A 12,879-nucleotide genomic window follows, 5' to 3' on the forward strand; every position below is an offset into this window, starting at 1 on the left:
ATGCATCACTGCCTCTTGCAAAGAAGAAAATGTGTAAACACACGGGGAAAAACGTATTCTTCACTTCAAAAGGTGCTGGCCACATCCTGGAAACATTTAATAATAGACAACTTATTCTGTTTAGTGAAGTCATTTCTTCCAACCTTAATGTGGATTCTTTTTAATAGGGCTGTGCAATTAATCGTATTTTAATCGCAATTACGATTTTGGCCTGCCACAATTACGAAAACAACATAATCGAAAAAAACGATTATTTTGCTTTGCTAGGTTGTGACAGTGCACTATTTATCATATTTATATATGTTTAGTAGCTTGTTGAAGTGCGCTCCAAAATATTTGTTGATCTTGTTTATTGGTATTTATTATTTTGATATTATTTATTTAAATGTAGATATAAATGTATCTATTTAATTTATTTTTGTATTGGTTTTTCAGTTGAATTATACGCTCAGGGAAATCAACAGTTAAAAAGATACTGTTCAAATTATTATTTGTATTTAAAAGTTCAATAAATGGATGTTTTCATAGTCAATGAATAATCGTATTTAATAATCGTGATATCAATTATTGACCAAAATAATCGTGATTATGATTTTTGCCATAATCGCACAGCGTATAATTTGTGCGCATACTTTTTAATGTATTTTATAATTAACACACAGTTCCTCAAGAGACAAAATAAGTACATTAAAATAAAGTGTCCTTAAAAATTGTGAAATGCAGCCAATTTGATGAAATCTATACCAACATAGAAAAAACCCTCTTTTAGTACAACAAATCACAGAAATAAGAGTTTTCTACAACAGTGTTTTAGTATTATTACGTTTTAATAATTAATCATAATTAATCAAACCGAGGGGAATTGGTAATATTCTGAGAAATGTTTTTTCAAGATTACATTTTTTTATTTATAAGAAAAAAACATTGCTACTCTGTGTGATTGAAGAAGCAAATGTGCAAGAAAAAACGTTGAAACTAGGGTGGTTGGTTTTTGTCAAGGAACCACATTACTTTACTTTCCAGGGATGGATCAGCCTCATCACACCAAGGAAACACGTTAATGCACACGTTAATAAGGGAAATGTAACAAAACGTAGAGATTTCATTTAATCTGTCCATTTTGTTGTTGTTCCTGATGCATAAAAGCTCAACCTTTTCTGAAAATAAATAACTCTTTTAAAGTCCAAATGCTTGAAAATAAGGTGATTCTATACTGAAATCACGAGTCTTTACTTATACCTTAATCTGATTGCAAAGTATAATTTGATTTAAATCATCCACTGGAGGCATAACACACGGCAAGCGCTGCATTTGTGGTTTGTGATCCAGCCGTGCAAAGTAAAGCGGTGTGGTTCCTCGACACAAATATCTATCTTAACAAGGTTACAAAGTACTTCACAAAATACATAACCACCCCAACAACATATTAAACAACAAATTCAGTAGTATTAAGTGAACTGAGTGGAACTTGGCAGCGGCTGAGCGGTGGAGATTCGAGGAAGAGAGACAAGAGGGGAAGCAGGGAGGATTTGTGGGACAAATTGGAAGGATAAGACAGCGCCCAGGGCAGCTGTGCTAACCTCTCATGGGCTGTCTCTTGAGTGTGTGGGCAATGTTGTTATGTGTCTGTGCATGAGAGATGATTCTGGGAACAAAGTGCTGGCAGAGCAGGGGCGCTGGTTAGTGAAGGTGCCCTTGCTGTGAGGAGGCCTGAGGCGGTGCCAGTGGCTCACAGCAGCAGGACCCACAACTGGGACCACACCAAGTTCTGGTTGTTCAACTCTTAATTGATTCAAGTGAAAAAGAACTGACTCATATCACGGTTTAAGGCTTAGTCCTGCAGTACTTTATAACCTCAATAATATAATTAACTTTTCTAAACAATTTCTTGTAAATTATCAGCTGAAATGTACATACACCAAAACCTGTTACCAGCTCATATCAGCTGATATTAAAGGTCCCCTATTATACTGTTTTTCCTTACTTTATTATAGGTCTCAGATATATATAACATGTCTCTGAAGTGTTTGGCTCGAAATACCAAACAGATCGTGCATTGTGGCATCCCATAATCCCCTCTGTTTCAGCCCTGTTTCAAAAGCGCTGATTCTGTGTCTGTTACTTTAGATGAAAATAAGGAGCCACTCCCCACGCCTCTCTGAGAGATATTTGGTTAAAAAGAACACAATGGTGCTCTAGGAGGAGATTCAGGTGATAAGGTGGGGGGGGGGGGGGGGGGGGGGGGGGGGGTTACCTTGGTTGGTGATTGGCTAATGGTTATGGAACCCAAAAAATCATGATGACATCATAAAGTGGCCAAAATCTGATCAGCTCATTTTCAGACAGGTTTTTATATAAATGGATCAGGACAAAAAGTGAGCGAATCTTTTTTCCTGAAACTTTCAGAATCTCTTTACACAGAGGGGACACATGTTTATGTGTAAAAGACATGAACAAGTGGATTTTGCATAATAGGTGACCTTTAACTATTAAAAACTAAAAAACATAACTAAAATATCATCCAGCTTTTCCATAAACAGGTCCAAAACTAATGCATTCTATAATACATGAAGACATCACTGTCTTTTTGCCAACACACACACAAATGTTGGCACACACACTGAGAGCGAGGTGGCACAGTAACAGGCATCAGGCAGTGGTTGGTCACTGTCCTCAGGGCCTTCTTCCATCTATAGAAACAGCATGCTCATTAGGGGTCAAAAGGTTGGCTGCGGGCTTCACGTGACCTGCGTCTCATGACATCTCAGCACCCTCCGCCCCATGCACCCACACATAGACCTGACAGCTGTGCTTAGAAATGCCACTGCGAGTGGTGGGTGAACATTTTCCACATACAAATGGAATCAGATCAGAGGTGGGAGGAAACGACAGATCTCTACAAAGGGGGCTATAGAAGACAAAATGTGGGCTAACAGGCTTGTATTAACAGCAAAGCAGTAGATTGACTCCATTAAAAGGCCTCGACCGGCCACTTACTCTATCATTATGTTGACTAATGGTAAAGACAAGGATTTTCACAGTCAGCCAGGCAGTTTTTAAAAGGAGCCAGATTAGTTTTTTTAGACTTTAGACGGTTCTTCATTCAATTCGCTATATTTAGTTGGGGTGTAGTGTGTGTGTGTGAGTCCAGAGGATCACAATCGAGACAATACACACAATACGTCCCTCTGTCCACAGAGCTGACACAAGCCCAGATATAGATTTGATCATTAGATCAAGCCCAATGCACTGTCTGGTCTCTGGTGAAGGGACAATGGGACAGAAGTGATGGAGACAAAAGCACCTCTCATCCCCTTTTCTTTCCCTTGCGTTCGGCTGGCACTCGGCATTGTGAGGCTCGCCTCCAATCAAAAAAATCTTGAAAGAGAATCTCCAATTCTTCCTGCAGGAATAAAGCCTCCCGCTCCCCTATTTCCTCCCCTTCGTTGCCTCTCTTTTATCAGTGGACATATTTCAAGCCCCTGGCCTTCTCGTCAGTGAGATGTGAGGCTGGTGTGAGAGTGCATAAGAAACAGAATCCTAAAGCAACTGTTATCACTTCACCCACACTATTCCTTGTTATCTTTCCTGGTCAGTCAGACTTCGGCTTGTCTGTCATCCCCTTCATCACTGCACCCCTGAGAGTGTGTGTGTTTGTGTGTGTGTGTGTGTGTGTGTGTGGATATCTGAGTCATCAAGCCCTTGTCAGTCAGTCACCGTTGCATCGCTCCACAACTCAGTGCTCTCTCAGTCCTGTTGCAATTAGATAACCACCTACTCAGCTTGCTCACAGTCCACCTCTTCCCGTTTCCCACACAGGAGGGCCCTTCATCTCACAAGTACCGCAGTAGCTCTAGATACTGATCAGATTTAGATACTAAAAAGTTTGCCTACAGCATGATTCAGAACTTGAATCGCTTATGACATTGGCCCACTCTACTACAGTTATAGCTAAAGTTCTTCAAACTCTGGGAAACTTTTAAATAATATGTCACCTTGATGGAGGGCTGCTGATAGAGAAGTATGTTTCTGCTCTCTGACTGCCGGTATAGTGTCGGAGCCACAATGCCCCCTCATTCCATGTCCATACAGAACAGGCCGAATAACAGTCCTGCCTTGAATATGTATCACAGGTCCTTAACTGTCACACAGAGTAGTTGCAGTCATGTGGTATTGGGTGCCCCAAAATGAGTGTTTAACACACCAGCTTCATGTGAACCTGAAGCTAAGAGATGTACAAAGCAAATACGAGAAACAAGTAAGTGTTCAACTGTGGATGACAGCAACGAGGCCAGTGTCTCTTTTAGAATAGAGACACTGATATCAATGGCGATATATAATCAGTTCTTTAGTATGTCTTCAAAAGACAACCTTGATGAAAAGAAAATACATAAATGGCTGAAATGATCCAGGGATGATTTTCTCTATTTCTTTTCTCAATCCATGCTGCATTTGGACAATTTAATTTGAAGCTTGAGGCAACATCTGGCCTGGTGAACAGCCTCCCCAGTCCTTCTGCTTCCTGTACTCTGCTGTACCGTTACCTTAGCATTTCAAATCTGGTCAAGCTGCAGACACTGCTGATGCCAAACTAAGACAATACGTTCGTTGGCTACAAAACTGGCAGTCATCCTTGGCCTCATTGGATCAGTCAGTACTGGTTGTGCTGCTCTACCTTATGTAAAGTAGGACGTAGGAAGGAGAGGAATATCTTATATAGACATGTAAGAAGCAGACAGTGGGAGAAAGGAAGGAATGCGACAGAGAACAAACGCACAGGGGGCTAGTAAAAAATTATGGACAGAGAGTTAGTCCTGCAAAAGAAGAGGCTGTGCAGCAGCAGAAGCATAACACGGCAGCGAGGCCTGCCTGTCTGTCAGCACCTATCTGTCCTCCTGAGGCTAAGCTACGCAAACCACTGCTCTCGCCTCAAGCTGTCACTAACATTTATATAACCACACACAATAGAGAAATGACCTTTAACCTTATCCCACACCGCTGGATGGACCCATGTGGGCTGCTGCATTACCGTTTAGCTGAGGGAGGACGTTTTTAAGTCAGCAGCTCGTCCCCAGCTTATTAACTCCGAACACTGATCCGTCATTTAGAAAGCTAGGGTTGATTAAAACACACATATTCACATTACACATAAAAACACTCATACACTGCTCACCTTATTAAAGATCAGAGACAGTCCTGCGCCATCGTACCACACTTTTTTTCCCCTTGGTAACTTTATTTCGCTGATGGACCAAAACAAACCCTGAATAACATTACCTGCCATACGACAGCTTATTACTGCAGTCCATCTGCTGCTGTGTGTGGGTCTCCTGCTGCACAGATCACCACGATATGCGTGTATAACGTTTGTGTGTTTTGCACACACATTTCTGAGCGTCCCGCTAGATTTTTGTATAACGAGTACATTTTTAGACTCTGTTATTGGATTCAAATACATACCAGTCATACGGATGGGACATTTTTGGGCGGAAATTCTGCTTTCGGGCATCACACCTACAGTGTCTTTTTATTTGCTACCCTTTAGGATGGACATAGTACATGTATATTCTATTTCAGAGTGTGTCCCTTGAGATGTCTCTATTATTCATCAAACAGGTGCAGCAGCTACACACCTGTGTACCCTGCATGTTGTCAGTGAAGTGCACCTCTCTCCTAATGCACTGATGGAAGGACAGTGAAATAACAGGGTAGAGCAAGTATGGTTGGCTGAGTATTCTGCTGCATTTACCACAGATCAAGAACTGGACCTATGAAGAAGTATACAAATGGAAATAAAAATGACATAATAACTAGAAAAACACAACTTAGCCAGACATATATTTGCCAAAGAAAAGAGCACTGTGTTGTGTTAGTCCTATTTGCATCTGTGGCCCAAACTCTGCGTTGTGCTAGTTGATAGGCAGCAGTGCAATGGTTAATAGAAAAAAAGACGAATGTGAAGAGGAGGATGTTTGACAGTAATAGCTCACTGCCTGGCTACACAGTCAAAGCACTAACGTTTAAAAAAACAGGGAACAGAGGGAAACATGTGAGCTTATATGAATGACACACACATGAGCAAAGACACACACTGAAGCACCGTTTGTCCAGATCAAGGACGAAGGGTTAATACCATGGGCACTGTGAGAGTAAAGAGGAATGATCTATAGACTGATCTCAGCATCTACGTGTAGGAGTGAAAATATTATATTATAATCTTATATAATAAGAGCCTAGGCACTCTACGCTGTGGGCATGTGTCTATAAATGAGCGACAGTTATGTAAGGGACTGCTGTGTCTCAGACTATTTCCCGTAGCTAGATGATTTCATCGTATTATTGAAATGTTAACATTGTTTGGAAAGGCCTGAGAATAGCACAAACTTACATATCCTCTGACACACCACTGAATGGAATAGGAAGTACAGTATGCCATCTTTCACTGAACCACAATCTCCCTCGACTGACTTTCTATCTTTAGCCGATGCTTCTTCCACCAGAATCCTTTCCTAACCTCTATCTGACCTCTGCTCTACAGCAATGATTTGTCCTGGTTCAGCTCACATTGCTGTGTTATAATAATTGATTACACACACAAGGTGATTGCTGAGTAAGACTGTTTATTGTTTTTTCTTGCAGCAGTTTTTCACTTGGCGGCATTTAGAGCGAATCTGGCATTTCCTGCTAACCATCAAAAGACAAAAGGGAAGGAAAGCTTCCGATCTTCTGAAATGGGAGAGAAGTGTACACTCGTGGCCCCCGCTGGGCTTCTATCCAGCACAGATCAGGCGTGCCTTGTGCTCGGGGCCCTGCGCAAATCCAAAATAGAGCTGGATTGTCGCTGTGAGCTGTAAATGAACAGCCACATATTGGCTCCTAATTAAAGGCATCAGTTGTCTGAGTGCACAGGCACCCCTGCTGTGAGATTGTGGACAAACACACCGGGAGGCTAAGAGGGTACTTCCCCTTTTGCTCTCCTTCTCTTTTCTCTGGCACTTTCTTCTCTTCCCTTCAGCGTCCCTTTACGAGCCAAGGACTTGCTCTTTTTCGAAGATTATTATTTGGTAGAAAAACACGACAAATAAGAAAGGAGCAAGGGTGTAAACGGCAACCGCAGTATCGAGCTGGATAAAGGCTAAAGAAAAATAATTACAACATGGATTTTTTTTTGCCTATACCGGTAACCGATAATCACCTGCTTTTCATCGCCAAGACAGACTAGATAACAAATGACACCTGAGGGTAAGACAAGCTTAAGAGGTAGAGAGCCAAGATGGGGGATTTCATATTCCATAGCTCTGACCTAACAAAATCGAACTAACAAAAGAACAGTAATGCCACTTCTCGTACTCTAAATAATTGCATGTTGCATTTTCTTTTGAAACTGTATAAAAACATCCACACCAGAGACTGTTTGGCTCTCTAGTGAGTCTGCTGATCTTGCCGTGTTTATTGGAGGATCACAAACCAACTTTAAAAAAGGTAGAGTAACACCACCTTCTGTATCTGAGTGTGTAGATGCCGCGCTTCATGTATCATGCTGATAATTTAGCCTTGATATACTGTAAATATATATATAATGCATCCATGTAAGTGATTGTTTGGTACATCATATGCCTATGTGAAGCAAAAGCCTATTGCATGTTTTTTTTTCTACTTTTCTTGCTTCTAATCCTTCACTGTCTTTCCCCTTGTTCTTCGACCCAGCGCAGGGGAAGGAACTGAGAAGAAAAATGAGTGCTTATGGAAATCCTAATGAAAAAGCAGCGTGTCTGTAATTGAATACGGACCTCTCAGTCCTGACACGGGGGATTCAAGCCGTGGACTGGATAAACGACATGCCTTTCCTCCCATTTCTCTAGCCTCCATCAATCATCCCACATCACCACGACGACCGGTGCATCGGCCGTTCCAGCTCAATGAGAACCCATCAGTGAAAGAGAGGGAAGGCAGAAATCAAGGGAGAGGAAAAGAGCGCATATATATATTCAAAGAGATCGAGTGACAGGAAAATGGAGAGCTACTGTATGGGGGAGTCCAGTGTTTTGCTTAACTTTGTATATTCAAATATATTCAAATATGCACATGCTCTGAGTGCAGCTGCAGGGATCGTTTTGATGTCACTTGGCGGCATTTAGAGCGAAATGATGCACAGCACAGAAATACACTGTGACCTGAAATGGGCAGGAACGTTGTTTTGCTAATACAAACACAACACCCTAACTAGAGTCATTGTACATATTACACACACACACCTATACTGTCAGTGAGGCCAGCAGCTAAGGGAGCCTTGTATATAATTCAGCCCTCGACCAGGCGGAGGCTACATTGTGCTGAGTAAAGTATCAGACTACGTTTACCATCCAAACAGTCACATGACACCTGGGGAGTGGCCTCAGACTTCATCCCATTGTGAAGCTTATGTTGGCTTTCAGCTAAAGAATAAGACAGGTCAGTTACAGGACACCTTGGTGCTCCATTTCCCAAATACCTGGCGATTACTGGCTGATGAGTCGAGAGGACATTTGTATTCAGTTTGCAGGAAACCGCCATTAAGCGCATTAGTTGAGAGTCCTCTGGCAACTACATATTTAAAGCTGATATTTATCTTCTTATTTCCTGTTTTGGCCTGTGTGTTATCTGCTGAACCACATTTAGACTGTAATGACACTAACGTTTTTCAGCTTAACAAATATGTTGTAAAAACTGGACAGCATGATCATACCCTTTCTATTTGCAAAGCTGCAACTGGCACGATCTACCTACTAGGCTGAACATTATAAAAGCAAGACTCATTCTTTCTGAAATTCATGAGAGCCTAAAGTGAGGTGGTGAGTGACAGAAATATTGCATGTATTCAAACAGCAGCTGGGGTCTAGCTAGTTGGAGCAGAGGTCATCACAATGAGCAAGGATGCTGTATATACACCGAGGCACACAGACTGAAAGAATACAAAGCAAGTGACAGAAGGGAAGAAGAAAATAACTACTGGCGGCGACACTTTCAACTTGAGACAGGAAGATAACAATGATAAGAGGGCAGATAAGATTTTCTGTTCAGAGATATTGTACAGCGATCCAAAACTCCTGTGCTTAACACCCTCAGAGCTTCAAGCTCCCAGTCATTAAAGTTTGGCTAACTGAGCTAACAGCTAACTAGCCGACAGCAGTACCTGCTAGCAGCAGTTACGTGAGAGCAAGTTTACATAGTAGCTAAATGCTTTCTGTTTATCATCATTCAACTCCGTAAAACACCGGGAGTTGAATAAAAAATTAAATATGATCTAGATGTGCCGAATTACCTTTGTGCCTAAAGCCTCAGACACTACTCCCAAGAGATTATTTCACCTGCTCACCAAAGTTGTCATATTAAAGTTAAACAGGTTTATACTGTCGCTTAAAGGGTTGTGACAAGATTAGGCACACTATGACAACTCTTATCCCTGGAGATGTAGAGAAGAGCAGTGGAAAATGCAAGATTAAGAGAAAAAGTCAGGGCTTACTTTATCTGAGCTTGTCTTGCGAGAGGGAATTAAGTCACAACCAAGAATGGACAGATCTAGGGACAAAGCAGGGACGGAGGTGGTGGAGGCAGTGGCAGGAACAGCACAAGGAGCCCCAGTCAGACGGGCTAACTGAGCCCTGGTGTCCCTCTGTCAGCCCAGGGACAGAGGCAGTATTATAGAGCAGTGGGCCTGGCCAAGAAGAAGAACAATAGGTGCTGTGTGCCAGAGACTCTGGAGCATCCTAACAGCTGGGAGATAGGAGGTCTGTCTGTGGCTCCACTAAATGGCATGTAAAGGGGCGTAAGACACATATTCATTTTCTCTGTCTCTGTCTTTCCCAGAAACCCTGGCCCACCTTCTTCCCACCACCTCCTCATGCCAGGCAGCAATCACTCATTTTACTCCCATCTCTTCTTTTCTCTCTACAAGCTCTTTCATTATGCCCTATGTTGTTCTGTGTGTCCTCCAATCACCCCCTCTCCACCTCTGCGGAAAAGACAAAAGAGAGCTACAGAAAGAGAGATATTCTTCTTGCTAGCATGAGAAAGCCAACGACTGGCAGAGGATCAGAGCAATGTCAACAAATAAGAGAGGTCCAAAAGCCTCCGCAGGAGGCATGCCAAAGCTCTTCTATATCACAAGGGCTTCTGAAACACAGAGAATAACCAACAAGAACTGCAAACTGTGCAGGAATGTCATCCCTCACAGCTAAAAGTTTGCAAACAGCATCAGATAAACCAAGGCAATATGTTCTGCTCTATTTTTGGAACACACCTGTAGCTAAACCGAGCCCTATTTAAATCCTTGTATCATGGAGCAGGCTGTGTGGATAGACCCTTCAACTTCTTTTCACCTTTGTTTATTGTTTCCCTGCAAGCTTAAAAATACCACTAACAAAGCCCCAGGAGGTAACCCACTTGGGGAGAACTTGCCTCAAACAAAACAGAAGCAGAGATTTCAAGCCACAGCAGGCATACTTCAACATACATCCACTCAGAGCTGAGCGAGGGGGAATTTGATCACTGGTCCTGAAAATGACATTTTGGGCATTGGATAATGTTTAGAAGGCAACTCCAAATTCATCCCATATGGCAAATATTGTATGCACATTATATAAGCTCCCTCTGAGCTGTTGTGAAACTTAGCTATAGCTTCCACCCAGTCATGTGATAGTTTGGATGCCACTGTTACAGACTGATAAATGTAACAGCTGCAAGGACTCTCAGAGTATTTTGTCCAGGGCTGCTTACACGTACAGAGACCTGTATATGTTCTACATAAACAATCTAGGCTTATCATCAAGCTCACACAATAATTCATACAAATTCTGCCTGTTATTTATTTAACAAAAAAAATGTAAAATGACAAATGAAAGATAATGTTTTCTACGAAATTCCATTGACTCACAGTCCAGATAGTGTGGTGTGAAGAGCTGTGTGGCTAAATTTAGTTTTAAGGATCAGCTGTTTCTGTTTGTTGATATTGACATGTTGTCTAGACTTAAAGCAGTTCCTCTTGAGATACACAAAGATCTGGGGAAAGTAATTCCTTAACTTAATTATAAAGTAATCGAATAAGTAAAATCCTTCCGCTGATACATATTGCATGCAGTCACTACACCATCTACATCCTTCTACATTTAAAAGATACATTTAATACATCACAGGCACAAGTTGATCAACTGTCAAAGCAGCAGGAATGCAGTATACAGTACCTACTTTTATCAATGGCCCTGCAGCTGACGATTCATTCATCACCAACCATAGATCTTGACACTAATTTCCACTACTATTTTACTACTGCATTTTGAAGACAAGCCATGAAATATATTGCTTGCTTCAATTTACACAAGAGTGTTTCCTGCACCAGCCTAAGACCCTCTCATTGATTGGGTTTAAATGGACATGCTGCAGAAAAGGTGGTCAGTTTAATGTAAGCCCTATAATGAAAAGCACAACACGAGCTGGCCTCATGTAATAGAACGAATCAAAATCACCATTTATAAAAGCTGATCACCAACACTGTTCCCCATGCCCACTTGTCTTGCTGTACTTGAAGTAGTACAAAGAAGGTTTCGAATTTCACAAAGCATGATTTTCACTGGGCTGGAGGTTACCATCCCCCATGACTGCAAACCAAGCGGTGCTGGAATAGACCCCAGCCCCTATCCTCTCGGCAAGTCAATGCATTCTTAGTGGGAAAATGAAATCAGGTCGTGCCAGCGGTTCGCCTGATCTTACTGTACCAACCTGGTACTCCACGACCCCACGTAGAATGTAACCTGCAAGATGAGATATGCGGCATGTTTCTATAACGTTAGATAATGTGCGATCCCATGCAAATATTTGCTCTCCGGTTTCTCACCAACATGATATTGCTAGGACTGAATATGTCAAGACGCTGCTGCGTGAGCTCCTGCAGATGTGGAGCTTTGCAATGTATCAGCCTACAAGCGGTCCCGTTAGAAAGTGTCTCGTTCATGTTTTATTATTCAACATAATGTTGGTACTTTTAACGGTTTGGACTACTTCGGCGTCTTAACGTAGTCAACACTGCCACATTAGTCACCTGTGTACCGGGTGGCGGTCAGAGACAGCCAGGCAGTGTGTTATTTAGTCTATGGTTATTACCAAGACCGTTATTAGTCCATCCGCTCCGGTAAATATCTAGTGTTACAACATGGTGACTCGGTTTTAAGGCAGTTTGTTGCTGTTGTGCAGAGGTGCAATAACGTTACCTTACTAAAGTCACATGCAAGTGAAAAATGCGACTTCAGTACACAGTGTTCAAATAATTACCTGATACGTTTGTTAAAAATCCTCTTATTTTCTTCCCATCCTCACTGAGCTGCAGAGCATGCCACCGTGTCCAAGAATTTAAATCCCCGGGTCGGATCCATGATTGTACTGTCTCTGATATCAAATGTACTCCTGGTGGAAGAGGCGGCGGCGGAGGAGAATCCAGGCACCTTTTTCCAAAGGGAATCTCAGGGTAGATTTAGTTGAAATTGGCATCAAACCTGGTCCGGTCAGGCAAACAACAGGTTTCGCAACACAAAAATGTCCGTCAGTTTTACCCATATGCGGCAAAAATATTCTCTCCAAAGTAACCGGTCAGAATTGACGTTTATTCACAAGAAAATGTCCCCATTTTAACCGGTGATAATGGTACTTACCACTCTATTGTTAGGGCGCGAGAAAGCGTTCCATGCAACTGCTGCTGTGCTCGTGGGAGGCTCTCGGTCAACATGCTCGCATGCTGTATTGGCTAGTTATCTCACACCGTCATTTTGTGCTGTCCAATCCATTTCAGAGATTACTTCAACCCTCACTGTACATACAAATCACATCATACCATAATTAATTCATCTCTTG

The 12,879-nt window shown here is 42.0% G+C and overlaps 1 protein-coding gene across 1 annotated transcript in view; it reads right to left on the reverse strand.

The window, feature by feature from the left end:
* wasf1 (WASP family member 1) overlaps positions 1–12,733 on the reverse strand; it is a 53,460-nt gene extending 40,727 nt beyond the window's left edge. The window contains 2 exon segments of the mRNA XM_034143055.1: positions 12,304–12,524; positions 12,681–12,733. The gene's annotated coding sequence lies outside the window, so the exon portion shown is untranslated.
* Between the last annotated feature and the right edge of the window lie 146 nt (positions 12,734–12,879).

The sequence above is a fragment of the Trematomus bernacchii genome, unplaced genomic scaffold (assembly GCF_902827165.1).
Source record: "Trematomus bernacchii unplaced genomic scaffold, fTreBer1.1, whole genome shotgun sequence".
Taxonomy (NCBI): Eukaryota; Metazoa; Chordata; class Actinopteri; order Perciformes; family Nototheniidae; genus Trematomus; species Trematomus bernacchii.